At 27.1% G+C, this 13,754-nt stretch overlaps 1 long non-coding RNA gene across 1 annotated transcript; it reads right to left on the reverse strand.

Moving 5' to 3' along the window:
* LOC148202583 (uncharacterized) lies at positions 1-1,827 on the reverse strand. Its single transcript, XR_015784681.1, has 4 exons — positions 1,753-1,827; positions 1,337-1,423; positions 277-363; positions 1-188 (listed from the first exon to the last, which is right to left on the reverse strand). It is a non-coding gene; the product is annotated as an uncharacterized LOC148202583 (long non-coding RNA).
* Between the last annotated feature and the right edge of the window lie 11,927 nt (positions 1,828-13,754).

The following is a 13,754-nucleotide window of genomic DNA, read 5'->3' on the forward strand; positions in this document are numbered from 1 at the left end:
TAATACATTTAACATGATTTCGTTACTTTTGCATTTACTCTCGAATAATATCATTTGTTCTCTTTATACATATTAAAATAAACAAAAACATATGAAAATTTAGTAAAAAAATACATAAAAATATAGACACTCGAGCAATTGAAAAGTAGCAGCCTCAACGTGTTAAAGTAGCAGCCTCAACGTGTTTTCTGAAAAGAGAATTAATTAGCATTAACATTAGCATAAGAAACAAAGATAAATGTAGATAATCACAGCAATGAACAAACTATTACTCACTTGCTTTCTCCATTATGTATTTACGTATTATCCATCTTTTTACATTGTACAATTCTTCCATTTACATTGTACAATTCCTCCAGAGTACTGCTTTACATCATAAAAAAGAACTTATGTTATATAAAAAATAAAAGAAAAAATTTTTCATTTTCTTTAAATTCATGTTATTTACCGTTGTTAAGTATTACTATAACCTATTGTTAACAATAAAATAATAAATGTAACCTCAAACTAATAAAATCTTTTTCAACGTTATCCCATTACCCACAGTTATAAGGTAGCACAGTACTCATCTTTCACGTACATATATACTATAAACAATTATAACATTTACATCTATATATAATAAACACATTTGTACAGATATATATTATCTATCAGATAAAAATATCATATAAGAATAGCTGACTTTGGATGAGAAAGCACAACAACAAGAAATAATATTACATGAAATTCAAATTATTTAAAGCTAAAATATTATTACAAGTTATCTGCTAATAATAAAAATAATAAAAAACATATCTCAAAAATGTCAAAATTTTATGATATGATTACAAAATTGTCAAAAAATATATACTCAAAATTTCTTTGAATTTAAATCATATAAGATAGGATTAAAAGTATATCTGTTCAAGTTGCCCCTTTACCTATTAGGTATCACAATATTGATCTTTTTCATATCAATTTCTCATTACACATGCAGAATAAAATTTGTTTGTACTATTTAATTATTACTAATAGAATTTATTGATAATTAAATTTAATATAATAAATATTATTTTTTAGTTATTTTTATAATAACATTTGAGTTATTTATAATATTTAACTTTTTTCATTGATTTACTTGTTAAATGCATTTGAAACCTCAAATAAAATTAATAAAATTTGAATAAAAGAATTAAATTTTAAAGACAAGAGATTATATTAATCTAAAATTAAAAAATAATTTTATTTATATAATTAAAAGATTAAAAATATATTTAACTTAACTTAATAAGTTACTATGTTGCAAGTTTTAAAACAGGTAGATCAGAAGAGAATGTAGTTTTTATATGCTAACCCCATGATTATGTAATGTTTTTGCTGTGAAAGATAAAATCAGCCCCCGTTGATTTTTGATGCATGCATTTGTTGGATCTCTTCTTACCTGATAGCAAAATCACAGAAGATTAAACAATAGAAAATATAATTTGTGAATAAGATTGTATAAACTAACATAATGTCTAAAATAATTTCAGTTCTAAATTCTGATAGACTAATTTACTTTTTTTGTGAGATGAATAAATGAAGTGATTTGTTAATGTAATTAGATATATATGTTGAAAGAAATGGTTAAAAACATAATGCTTATTACTTCAGAATGAAAAAGAAAAAAGAAAATCTTATACAAGTACACAAACTATATGTAAAAATTTATTCAGAATATACAAGGACATTAATAAAATAAGAACATGCTCGTATTTTATGAAAACTTACAATCTGACAGAGTTTTCGGCTTTTAGGCTTCGAACCAAAATACGAAAATGAAAACATAATGAAGAGAAGGAGATGCGGCGTGAGACTTTAGGGTTTTAGGTTACCTTTATATAGCCGAATAGCCTAACATAAGGCCCACTATCTCCTCAATTATGTCTGTAGTTCTAAAAGTTTTATCATTATTTAATTATTATTATTTTTGTTAAATAAAATCAATTATTTAATTTCTTAAAACATGAAAATAGATATAAAATTATAATCTTGTAGAATATACATCATAATACATGAACAATTATTATATAATAAATAAGGTATATATGATGATAAAAAATATATAATCAGCTTAATTAAAATAATATCATATAATAAATAATTTGTCTCTATAAATGTTTCATACTAAATTGAATATTCATTAATAAAATAAGATATATATAATGATAAAAAATATATAATCAGCTTAATTAAAATAATATCATATAAAAATTAATTTGTCTTTATAATTCCTTAAATTTCTTAAAAAAATTCTTATGGTGACGTTTCTTTAGTATATGTATTGATGTGGAAGTCTAGATGTTGGAGGTTATTTTACGGTTTAATAATCATTCAAATTTAGGTAAGTTGAATGGAATATATGTTGACACTAATACAAAAATGAGTTTTGACCTTAGTTATTTTCAACCTTTGACATTAGTCTAACCTCTCATGTCTTAGCTGGAGATATCAATTTGACATTGGAGTAACAACAAACGTCAAATTACCTTGATCTTGAGCAAAATTGATGTCCATTGACAATGGACAGGGAAAAAATTGACGTTTGGCGAGGGAGAAAAGAGAACTTGTCATTAAAAGAACTTGTCTTATGCCCAAAAACAATCGATCAAATGAAAGAAAATCATATCTAAAGAATCCAATTAACATATACATTCGTATTAAAGGAAGAAGAAATTACCTATGGTAGTCATCGAAGTTGTCATCGGACTATGTTTGAAAGTTTCAATAATCACACAAAAATAGTAATCTAAACTCTGTATATGCACGAAAATAATCGATAAAATGAAAGAACTTCGTACTCAAATCATTCAATGAACGAACATTTGTGTTAAATGAAGCATAAATTACATGTGGTGGGAGCCAAAGTTCTCCCCAAACTTTGTTTGAAAACATCAGTGAGGTTATTGTAGAAACAATAGGCTAAAAAGTGTCCATGTAAGAAAATAATTGGTCAAATGAAAAAAGAATCATCTAAAACATCTCAATGATTAAACATTTGTGTTAAAAGAAGTTGAAATTATATTTTGTGGTAACTGAAGTTGTCGTCCAACTGTGTTCGAAAACCTTATAATAATGAGTGCATAGAAATAGTAAGCGAAATACACATACTTACACAAATCTTTTAAGTTATATAACACTGTTAGACATTAGACACAATGTCTTACCGAGATCATATATCATTATACGTTGGACGCCCTAACTAACGTCTAATTGATCCCTGAATGCATTTTTATACTCAATATTGATTTGAAGATGTCAACTCATTGACCAATCTATCAAATAGAAAAGTATCTAGACAGCAAAATATGTTTATAGATTTCTTTATTAATTTTGTTAGGATGTGTGTTTTAATATCTTGTTCACAAGTTACAATTCTACATTCTTACTTAGTAAGCTGACTATACTAGTCACCCACCCTCAATTTATATATCTTATTAATATATAACTTAGTATGAAACATTTCTTTGACTAATGGATAATTTTTTTCATTAAATAAAATTTTATTTAATTTATACCAATTTTACCAAATTTTTCATATATTATGATGCATATTCTACAATATTATGATTTTATGTCTATTTTAATGTTTTAAGAAATTAAATTATTGGTTTTATTTAATAAAAGTAATTAAATAATGATATAGTTTTTACAACCACACATATAATTGAATAGACACCACACATATAATTGAATAGACACCACACGAATAATAAATAGTAGACAGTGGGCCTCTTATTCCTCTATATAAACTCTACTTAAAACCCTAAAACTCACAGACGACTCTCACAGTTTTCTCTCATCTTTCCTTTCTTTCTCGCCGCTTCCTTTTCATCTTTTTCTTTTTTTCATATTCTTTCTTTTTTCTTCCCTTTCTTTTACTTTCTACTTATCCATATTCTTGTTTCTGCTTTCTGATAAGTTTTCATTCAGTAGATCTTCATATTTTTAAATTTATAAATACATGAAACCTTCATTTATATTAATATATTATGTCATAATAACAGGTTATTTGTTTGCAAAACATGCTTTAAACGGTTAAGATCTGGTTTATGTATTTCTATATTTTGAATATATTTTTACATATACCATTTTGTTCTTTTTCATTTAGTGGTAAGCATTATGTTTATTTTTAACAATTTCTTTAAATATATATATATATATATATATATATATATATATATATATATTTAGTTACATTAACAAATCACTTCATTTATTCATTTCATAAAAGAAAGTAAAATAGTCTATTTATCTCAGAAATTTAATGCTTAAATTTTTTTAGACAATATGTTAGTTTCTACAACCACGAACTGTGGCAGAAAGATCCTCATTCACAGATTATATTTCTTATTATTGGATCTTCTAAACCATGTGATTTGTAACATCCCAATATCTCACGCTGGATAATTCATAATTTATATATTGTAACATTATATTTACGGTAATATCCCGTAATCTCACACTTATAAATTTATAGTTAATATATGTCTACACATGTTTTAAACTCAGATTTCAACTATAAACTCATAAATATAATTCGAATTCTTCTAACTTATTCTTCTGTCTCTCTCTTCATTGGCATTGGATCAGACGACATTCCTTCATCTGCTCCCGTATAACGAATTATACGATCATCGCACATACCCAAACAAAACAAACACAAACAAGTAGGGTGAGCTAACATGCAACAAATCATTTATAAAACATGTATAATTACCTTGATATAAACATCATATAATAATTATGTTCGACACCCTCATACCACAATTCCTATTAGACACTCGTCTCACAATACCCAATAGACACCACAATACCCAATAAACACTCATCCGGATGATACGTTGATGAGCGGTCACGGGAGGTTATGCACTTGTAATGACTTCTACTTCTTTTTACAAATACACTTTCAAAATACTTCATACCATTCACAAGGTTAATCCCCTCACTATGTCCAAAACCGGCACATAGACCAGGACCTCCTGCTCCTCTCACCACATAATTCATCCCTCTCTACTTGAGACTAGATGATTATTAGAGTATCAGGATAACCTCCAACTACGGGACCCTCAACATCAACATATACACAAATACCATAACATTTATTTAATCTCTCCACAAGACTCATACCATACTAATATTCCTCAACTCACATTATACCCTTACAAAATCTCCCCATACTACCCATAACATGTTCAGATGCATAAATTCAAATGCAGTATAATAAAATGCAATTATCACAATTATAATTCATAATTCCATATCTACCACAAAAATGAATTCATCAGACATTTCCATTCCAACAAGATATATTGCACAATATTTTAATAGTACAAAATCTGTTCAATAAGATTTAAGTTAAAAACTTGTCGAGTAGACTTCCAGGAAAGAGAGGTGCGTCACAATGGACAACTTAAGTACCAAATCTTTCCTTAGCCAAAGTGTTCCTCAACTAGTTTTTAACAAATTTCTTATTTACAGATTCAAAACAACAGCATATAATATTAACACCGAATTTCAATATAGATAAACATACAGTAAGCATTAACAGTATTCATACATAATTTCAAGATATGAATAGTAATAAAACAATACTAAGTCATAATATAAAAGCATAGAAATACTAAATCATAATATAAAAGCATAGAAAAGTTAGCTCCCCTACCTCTATTCCAGACGTCTCTTGCTCTGAATTTATTTCTCCGAAACCTTTCAGAACCTCTACCCTTCTTGCAACTAAAAATTTCTCTCTAACTTTCTCTCACTTGATTTCTCTTCTCTTGGTGCAGAATAATCTTCCCTCCCATGGTTATTTATAGTAAAAAAAAATTTACTATTCATTAATATTTTAATATTATTTATTATTTTAATATTATTTAAAAATAATATTTCAATCATTTTCTCACCAAATCTGATCCTAATTTCTACCTACTACTTTCTTCCATGCTAAGAAATCCAAATGCTGAAAATTTATTTTTACTATTCACTTTTTACTATTTACTATTTACTTTTTACTATTCAATTTAAAAAATTTACTAAATAAGTTACCAAAAATTTGAACCTTTCCTTCTAAAATTACTATAATTTTATATCCAAAATTTACATTTTTCCATTCATTAAAATTATTATTACTAATAAAATACTAAAATTTACTACTATAAATAAATATATATATATATATATATATATATATATATATATATATATTTTTATGGGTCTTACATTCTCCCCAACACAAAAAAATTTTCGTCCTCGAAAATTCAAAAATTCGAAATAAAGTTATGATTATTTCACCTTATCTCCTAGTTTCCTTGTAAATTCATTTACTCTACTTATTTTGTGCATCAAATTTCTAGCATGTCAAATTTGAAATGTATTCACGAAAAAAATTAAAATCATAAACCTTCAAAACACTTTTACTTGACACTTTTAGCCCCATGAAAATCACCATTAAACATACCTCACTAGTCTCAAAATAATTCATTAATGTTTTAAAAGAACTCATCACTCATAAACTATTAATCACAAGATTCCATAAAACTTTTCATTCCTACTATAACAAGAAAGTGATTCTCCTTATAGATCCCTATTTAAGACTTCCATGACCCTGTTAAACTCTAAGAATCATTCTTTTTCCGTAACAACTTTCCATTATTTAATACAGTTTCTACTCCTAGAAATCGTACGCCTCCAAAAGCCACTTATGATTACCAAAATTTTATACTAGATTGCTCCACCTTACCCTATACTTCTATTTTCCGTAAAATTTCTAATTACTCTGATGATTACACGGAGTCCAAAACACTATTACTAAACAATTCATCCTTATGTTTTCTTTTCTATACCCATTTAACAAGGACTTGTCCAAAAATAATACTTATATTGAGTATGCTTTATAACATCCATAGAAACTCTTCCACACTTAAGATTATGCATCATTTCCTTCACTCGTCCTTGATGAACTTATCTGATTCTCGGTAATATTGCATTCACCCTTAACTACACTTAATGTTCAACAATCAACTCACAATTCTTGAAGACCATAAACTTCTAAAAACATATTGTAACATGACCAAACTATCCTTTCGATCATACCCTAGACTGCAATATCTATCCTTCACTTGCATTGGTCAGACATCCCTAAAATACTCATCCTCATCCTTTACATCACCATTGAGGTTTGAATACTACCACATAACTATACCTGATGAAATTTCTCCAATCACAACCTACAACTTCTTAATTATTCCAAATTCCCTAATCACATTGCAACCCTCCTTTTTATCTATTTCCAAACTCTTCTTCTTCCTTATCTTGTCATGTTCATAATAATATCAATTCAACCTACACTACCTCTACTAACTTTAATATTCCAAAATCAATAAGATTTACAACCATAAATCATGACCCTTTAATCCTCTCATAAAATACCAAAAATTTGCATAAGCCGAAAGTCAAAATTTTCGTACCTGGATTTTCTCCACTGCTCATCATACCAAAATCACATACTCTCAAATTTTATCTCTAATACATTTATTGAAAAAAATCTAACCATCTCCTTTTAATCATCCATTTAGCTTAGAATTCTTTCAATACTTCATTCTTCTCTAAAGACCTCGTGTTTTCTTAACTTATAAATTTCTCCTCCTATTAAACTTTCTCTCAGTCCTTTTTATGCCTTATACAACTTCTCTACTCTTCTTCGTCTAATATTTGATTTATCCTTGATCTACTTCAGTATTTCTATCCCTTTTTATTTTAAACTTTATCTTCAAATCTTCCACCATTTTCTTTCTTCAGATTCCAACCATCACTGATACATCAATCCATGTTACCAATCTCACATAATGCCACTCAGTTTCTCACCAACACTTTCCTCTTTTTTTTTTTTTTTTTTTTTTCTGACTTCTAACGTTACTGATATACTAAACCAAACTGATTTCTCAAACCTTGCTACATTCATGCTTATCCAAAGGTTCTCTTAATCTAGCCTTTGAACTCAACTCCTTTTTGTGAAACGTAAGATATCTGATCTCCTGATTTTGTCCTGCAAACATCTTAAACCATAACTTCTAAACACCAACATCTTCACTTATCCTTTGAAACTCAAACTCTAGTATTATATCTCCCTATGAAGGCTTTAACTAATTCTAATATCTTTCATAAAACCTTGAGAATTAAGAAAGGAAAATCATCTCTCGTAAAAGTAGTTAGATACAATATTCTACTATCTAGACTTGGAGGAAATGGTAAATTATACCATTTAGACTCAATTCTTCATAGAGAAGACACGGAAGACCCACAACACAGAGGTCATCCTAAGGACGAACTGCTCTGATACCATTAATGTAACATCCCAATATCTCACGCTGGATAATTCATAATTTATATATTGTAACATTACATTTACGGTAATATCCCGTAATCTCACACTTATAAATTTATAGTTAATATATGTCTACACATGTTTTAAACTCAGATTTCAACTATAAACTCATAAATATAATTCGAATTCTTCTAACTTATTCTTCTGTCTCTCTCTTCATTGGCATTGGATCAGACGACATTCCTTCATCTGCTCCCGTATAACGAATTATACGATCATCGCACATACCCAAACAAAACAAACACAAACAAGTAGGGTGAGCTAACATGCAACAAATCATTTATAAAACATGTATAATTACCTTGATATAAACATCATATAATAATTATGTTCGACACCCTCATACCACAATTCCTATTAGACACTCGTCTCACAATACCCAATAGACACCACAATACCCAATAAACACTCATCCGGATGATACGTTGATGAGCGGTCACGGGAGGTTATGCACTTGTAATGACTTCTACTTCTTTTTACAAATACACTTTCAAAATACTTCATACCATTCACAAGGTTAATCCCCTCACTATGTCCAAAACCGGCACATAGACCAGGACCTCCTGCTCCTCTCACCACATAATTCATCCCTCTCTACTTGAGACTAGATGATTATTAGAGTATCAGGATAACCTCCAACTACGGGACCCTCAACATCAACATATACACAAATACCATAACATTTATTTAATCTCTCCACAAGACTCATACCATACTAATATTCCTCAACTCACATTATACCCTTACAAAATCTCCCCATACTACCCATAACATGTTCAGATGCATAAATTCAAATGCAGTATAATAAAATGCAATTATCACAATTATAATTCATAATTCCATATCTACCACAAAAATGAATTCATCAGACATTTCCATTCCAACAAGATATATTGCACAATATTTTAATAGTACAAAATCTGTTCAATAAGATTTAAGTTAAAAACTTGTCGAGTAGACTTCCAGGAAAGAGAGGTGCGTCACAATGGACAACTTAAGTACCAAATCTTTCCTTAGCCAAAGTGTTCCTCAACTAGTTTTTAACAAATTTCTTATTTACAGATTCAAAACAACAGCATATAATATTAACACCGAATTTCAATATAGATAAACATACAGTAAGCATTAACAGTATTCATACATAATTTCAAGATATGAATAGTAATAAAACAATACTAAGTCATAATATAAAAGCATAGAAATACTAAATCATAATATAAAAGCATAGAAAAGTTAGCTCCCCTACCTCTATTCCAGACGTCTCTTGCTCTGAATTTATTTCTCCGAAACCTTTCAGAACCTCTACCCTTCTTGCAACTAAAAATTTCTCTCTAACTTTCTCTCACTTGATTTCTCTTCTCTTGGTGCAGAATAATCTTCCCTCCCATGGTTATTTATAGTAAAAAAAAATTTACTATTCATTAATATTTTAATATTATTTATTATTTTAATATTATTTAAAAATAATATTTCAATCATTTTCTCACCAAATCTGATCCTAATTTCTACCTACTACTTTCTTCCATGCTAAGAAATCCAAATGCTGAAAATTTATTTTTACTATTCACTTTTTACTATTTACTATTTACTTTTTACTATTCAATTTAAAAAATTTACTAAATAAGTTACCAAAAATTTGAACCTTTCCTTCTAAAATTACTATAATTTTATATCCAAAATTTACATTTTTCCATTCATTAAAATTATTATTACTAATAAAATACTAAAATTTACTACTATAAATAAATATATATATATATATATATATATATATATATATATATATATATATATATATTTTTTATGGGTCTTACATGATTTTGCAAGGATAAAGAAATCCAACAAATGATTACAAGTATATTATTTACAAATCATATTTATTTACTCTCATTAAGTTATAAGTATCATTTTGAAACTCACTTTAAATTATATAATATTTATTTAAGTCATATTTATTTACTGTTATCCCTTCCTTTAAACCATGCTATTTTGCAGCAAGATAATGGATGGAACACCACTGTGAGGAAAGGAGATGGTTATATTAGGTATTATCAGCATTTTCTTTATCAAAATTATTTTTTAACATTTTCTTGTTATTCAAATATATTAACTATGTTTACATGCATTGTTGAGATTTGATGGTTATTTTAATTTATTTAATAGTTTTTTTATACTAATGTATTTGGTGAAATATTTTGATTTATTATCACATGTATTGATTAGATTTTATTATTAATCAAATTTAAGGATTAATAATTAATTGAATCAAAATATGTAACTAACGGATTGTCTTTGTAGTATTTGAAATCCTATTGTGAAAGGATGAAAATCTATTATAACTAATATAAAAGTTAAAGTTTCATCATTTCATAATATATTTTATAAACTATGAGTACAAGCCATTAGTCACATGTTTTATATAATTAAATTTTAATATATCTGATTAATGTATGATATTTTATAAATTAAAATATTTCAACTGATACCATAAATTAATGAAATATCAAGAAAAAGTATTAAAATAATTAAGAACATTATCAATCTTTACTATTATATATAAAAAATTTATATTATATCTAAAATCAAAGAATTATGCTGCTAATAAAGTGAATATTCGATCTTTCACATTAAAGACAATACATAATGTAGAAAAACTCATCATGGTAGCATCCAAGTTTAATGCAACCCAATAATCTAAGTAAGAAAATATATAAAACCTTTGCTTTTGTAAGAAATATTAAACAATGTCATTAAACAAATATCACTTAAAAAGATAAAAGTGTATTTGTCATAATAATATTAATAAATTATTCAATGAATTAAAACTTACCCGTTAAAAAATAAACATTTCATTATCTGTTGCAGTGACTTGGATGCTAATATAATAAGGTAGTGAGCTTTTGTATAATATGTAATGTCTTTGCTGTGAAAGATCAAATGTATATTTTATTAGCAGCATAATATCATATAAGAATATTCCAAATTTATTTGATGTATATCAAATTTGGCATTATCTTATTTATTCATAAAAGAGCTAATTTCATGTCCTTATAAATAGTTATTGTGCAAACAGATAAGAAGAGATGCAATATTGTGGAGGAGATAGCAACTTAGTTGCATTTTCATCATATGATTCACCAAAGTTATTTTTTAACAGTGCATAGTATATATGAGAAATTCACTTTGTTTAATATTGTGAATTGATTAAGTTTTTCTGTGTAGTTAGTACATTAAGTTCCATGAATGTGTTAATTAATATGAGAGTGTAATTTGTTGTTATTTTATGTTTTGTTGTTCTTGCAACCTATTCTTTACAGCTGCTTGTATTAATGAAATTTGATAATTATTTTAATCAATTTAATACTTTTTTATATTAATATTATGGATTTTGTTAGATATATTGGTTAAAATTCCTTATTAATTGAATTTATTCAATAATTAATTGGATCCATTTACCTGACTAATGAATTGTATTTGTAATTTTGAAAATCCTATATGAAAGGATGAATATCTATTATTTGTAATTTTATAATATATTTTACAAAATTAGAAGCAATACCCATGAGTCAGATGTTTGGATTGAAATTATTGTAAACAGCATAAGATAGTAGATGAATAAACATAATAGATACGTAGCCATGAATAGAGTAGGTTTCAAGAATAACAAAACTTGAAATAATGATAAATTACACTCTCAAATGGATTAATGAATGAATGTCCTTTAATGCACTAATATTAGAATGCAATTAACAAGGTGAGTTAGAATGTAAATTATGACAGCAATTTTATGGAAACATGATCTAAGAGCACACTCTCCTTCAAGATTGGATCTGAAATCTGATGCAACATGGTGCCTTCAGCTTCCACAATTATGTGGTTTAGATGTTCATTCAAAGAACTTACAATGTATTTATATGTATCTAACAATTTCAATGTATTCGGTTCTTATTTGTTTGGAGAATGACGTGTAATAGTTTATATTTGATTAAATTAATAATAACAATATTATAGATGTGATTTATTATTTGTTTGCAACGTTTTATGTTTTATTGACAAAAGCATCCATGCATTGCTATCTCATCAGACACTGTCTTCTGGAAATAATTAAAAAATATTGTCCTTTTCTATGATGAATTATAGCCAGTGAATACAAATGGCAGCCATGCAATGTTTAGATTCAAATTCATTAATGTGCGTTACAGCCTTTTAACGTTTTATACATAAAAGCCAAAGTGTAAACAACTTCAATTATCTTAAAATCTATACCACTGCTATTTCTTCGCTTATTGCAATTATTTCTCTGTGGTTTTCAAAAGTTTTCTGTGGTTACTTGGTGCACTATAAATACACCCAACATTCACCTAACACAATCAAAACACTTAGAATAAGAATTTTCATCCTTATTCATATTTTCTTTCAACAGATAAACATTTGGTTGAAGTTCAATCCCTGAGGTGTGCTCTTTCATCTTACACGAGTGAATTTATTTATGCTGCCTTTAGTTTATGCTTCTTTTGCTTTTGTGAATGTTTCTTGCTTTCATTTTCAAAAATACTTGTTGGGATTCCCTTCCCTACATTGATACATTTCTATATATGAGATTAAACATCAATTATTCGACTTACAAAATCTGTTATCAACTTTATTTGTGTTACCGTTATCCAGTCAGAATGAATGACTTCAACATTTCTTACTGTGATTGGTTATGCAAAAAAAAATACGAAGCTCATGTGCAGTTTGAAATGATGGCGTTTACTCAAGAATATAACCACACACCAATCAATATGGTTTGGGACCTCATGGAAAACATCTAGGCAATTCTCTGAATATAGATTGTGAATTTCATGTGTTTTTTTCTTTATTTTCTATTGTGTTTTTTGTTCTTTCAAGATATGTTTATCGTGTTCCTAAGTTAATAATATTAATAATTTGTTGCTTATTGTGATAGAATTAAACAAACACAATTTTCATTATGATTAATATCTGGATGTAAAATTGATAACGTGTTAAAAAACTGTTGCACAGAGAGATGTTATTCAGAAATAATATTTCATGTATTTGTGATTTTACAAACAGGTAAGAAAAAATCCAAGAAATGGATGCAAGTATGTTATCTCGATGCATCAAAATCAAGAGATGAAGCTGCTAATCAAATCAACTATCTGATCTTTCACACAGTAAAGACATTACAATATTAATTGTATTATTAGTCATTTTATCAATAAATGATTAAAGCTGTTTTAATTACAGTGAGTTTGATTGGTACAACAGATTATTGTCATTTTATCAATAAATGCCAAATTGATTGTTAGATTCAACAGCCCAAGCTGACACTTTTTTAAGGTCT

This window comes from Vigna umbellata, chromosome 3, assembly GCF_029865625.1.
Source record: "Vigna umbellata cultivar VRB3 chromosome 3, Vumbellata_1.0, whole genome shotgun sequence".
Lineage (NCBI taxonomy): Eukaryota > Viridiplantae > Streptophyta > Magnoliopsida > Fabales > Fabaceae > Vigna > Vigna umbellata.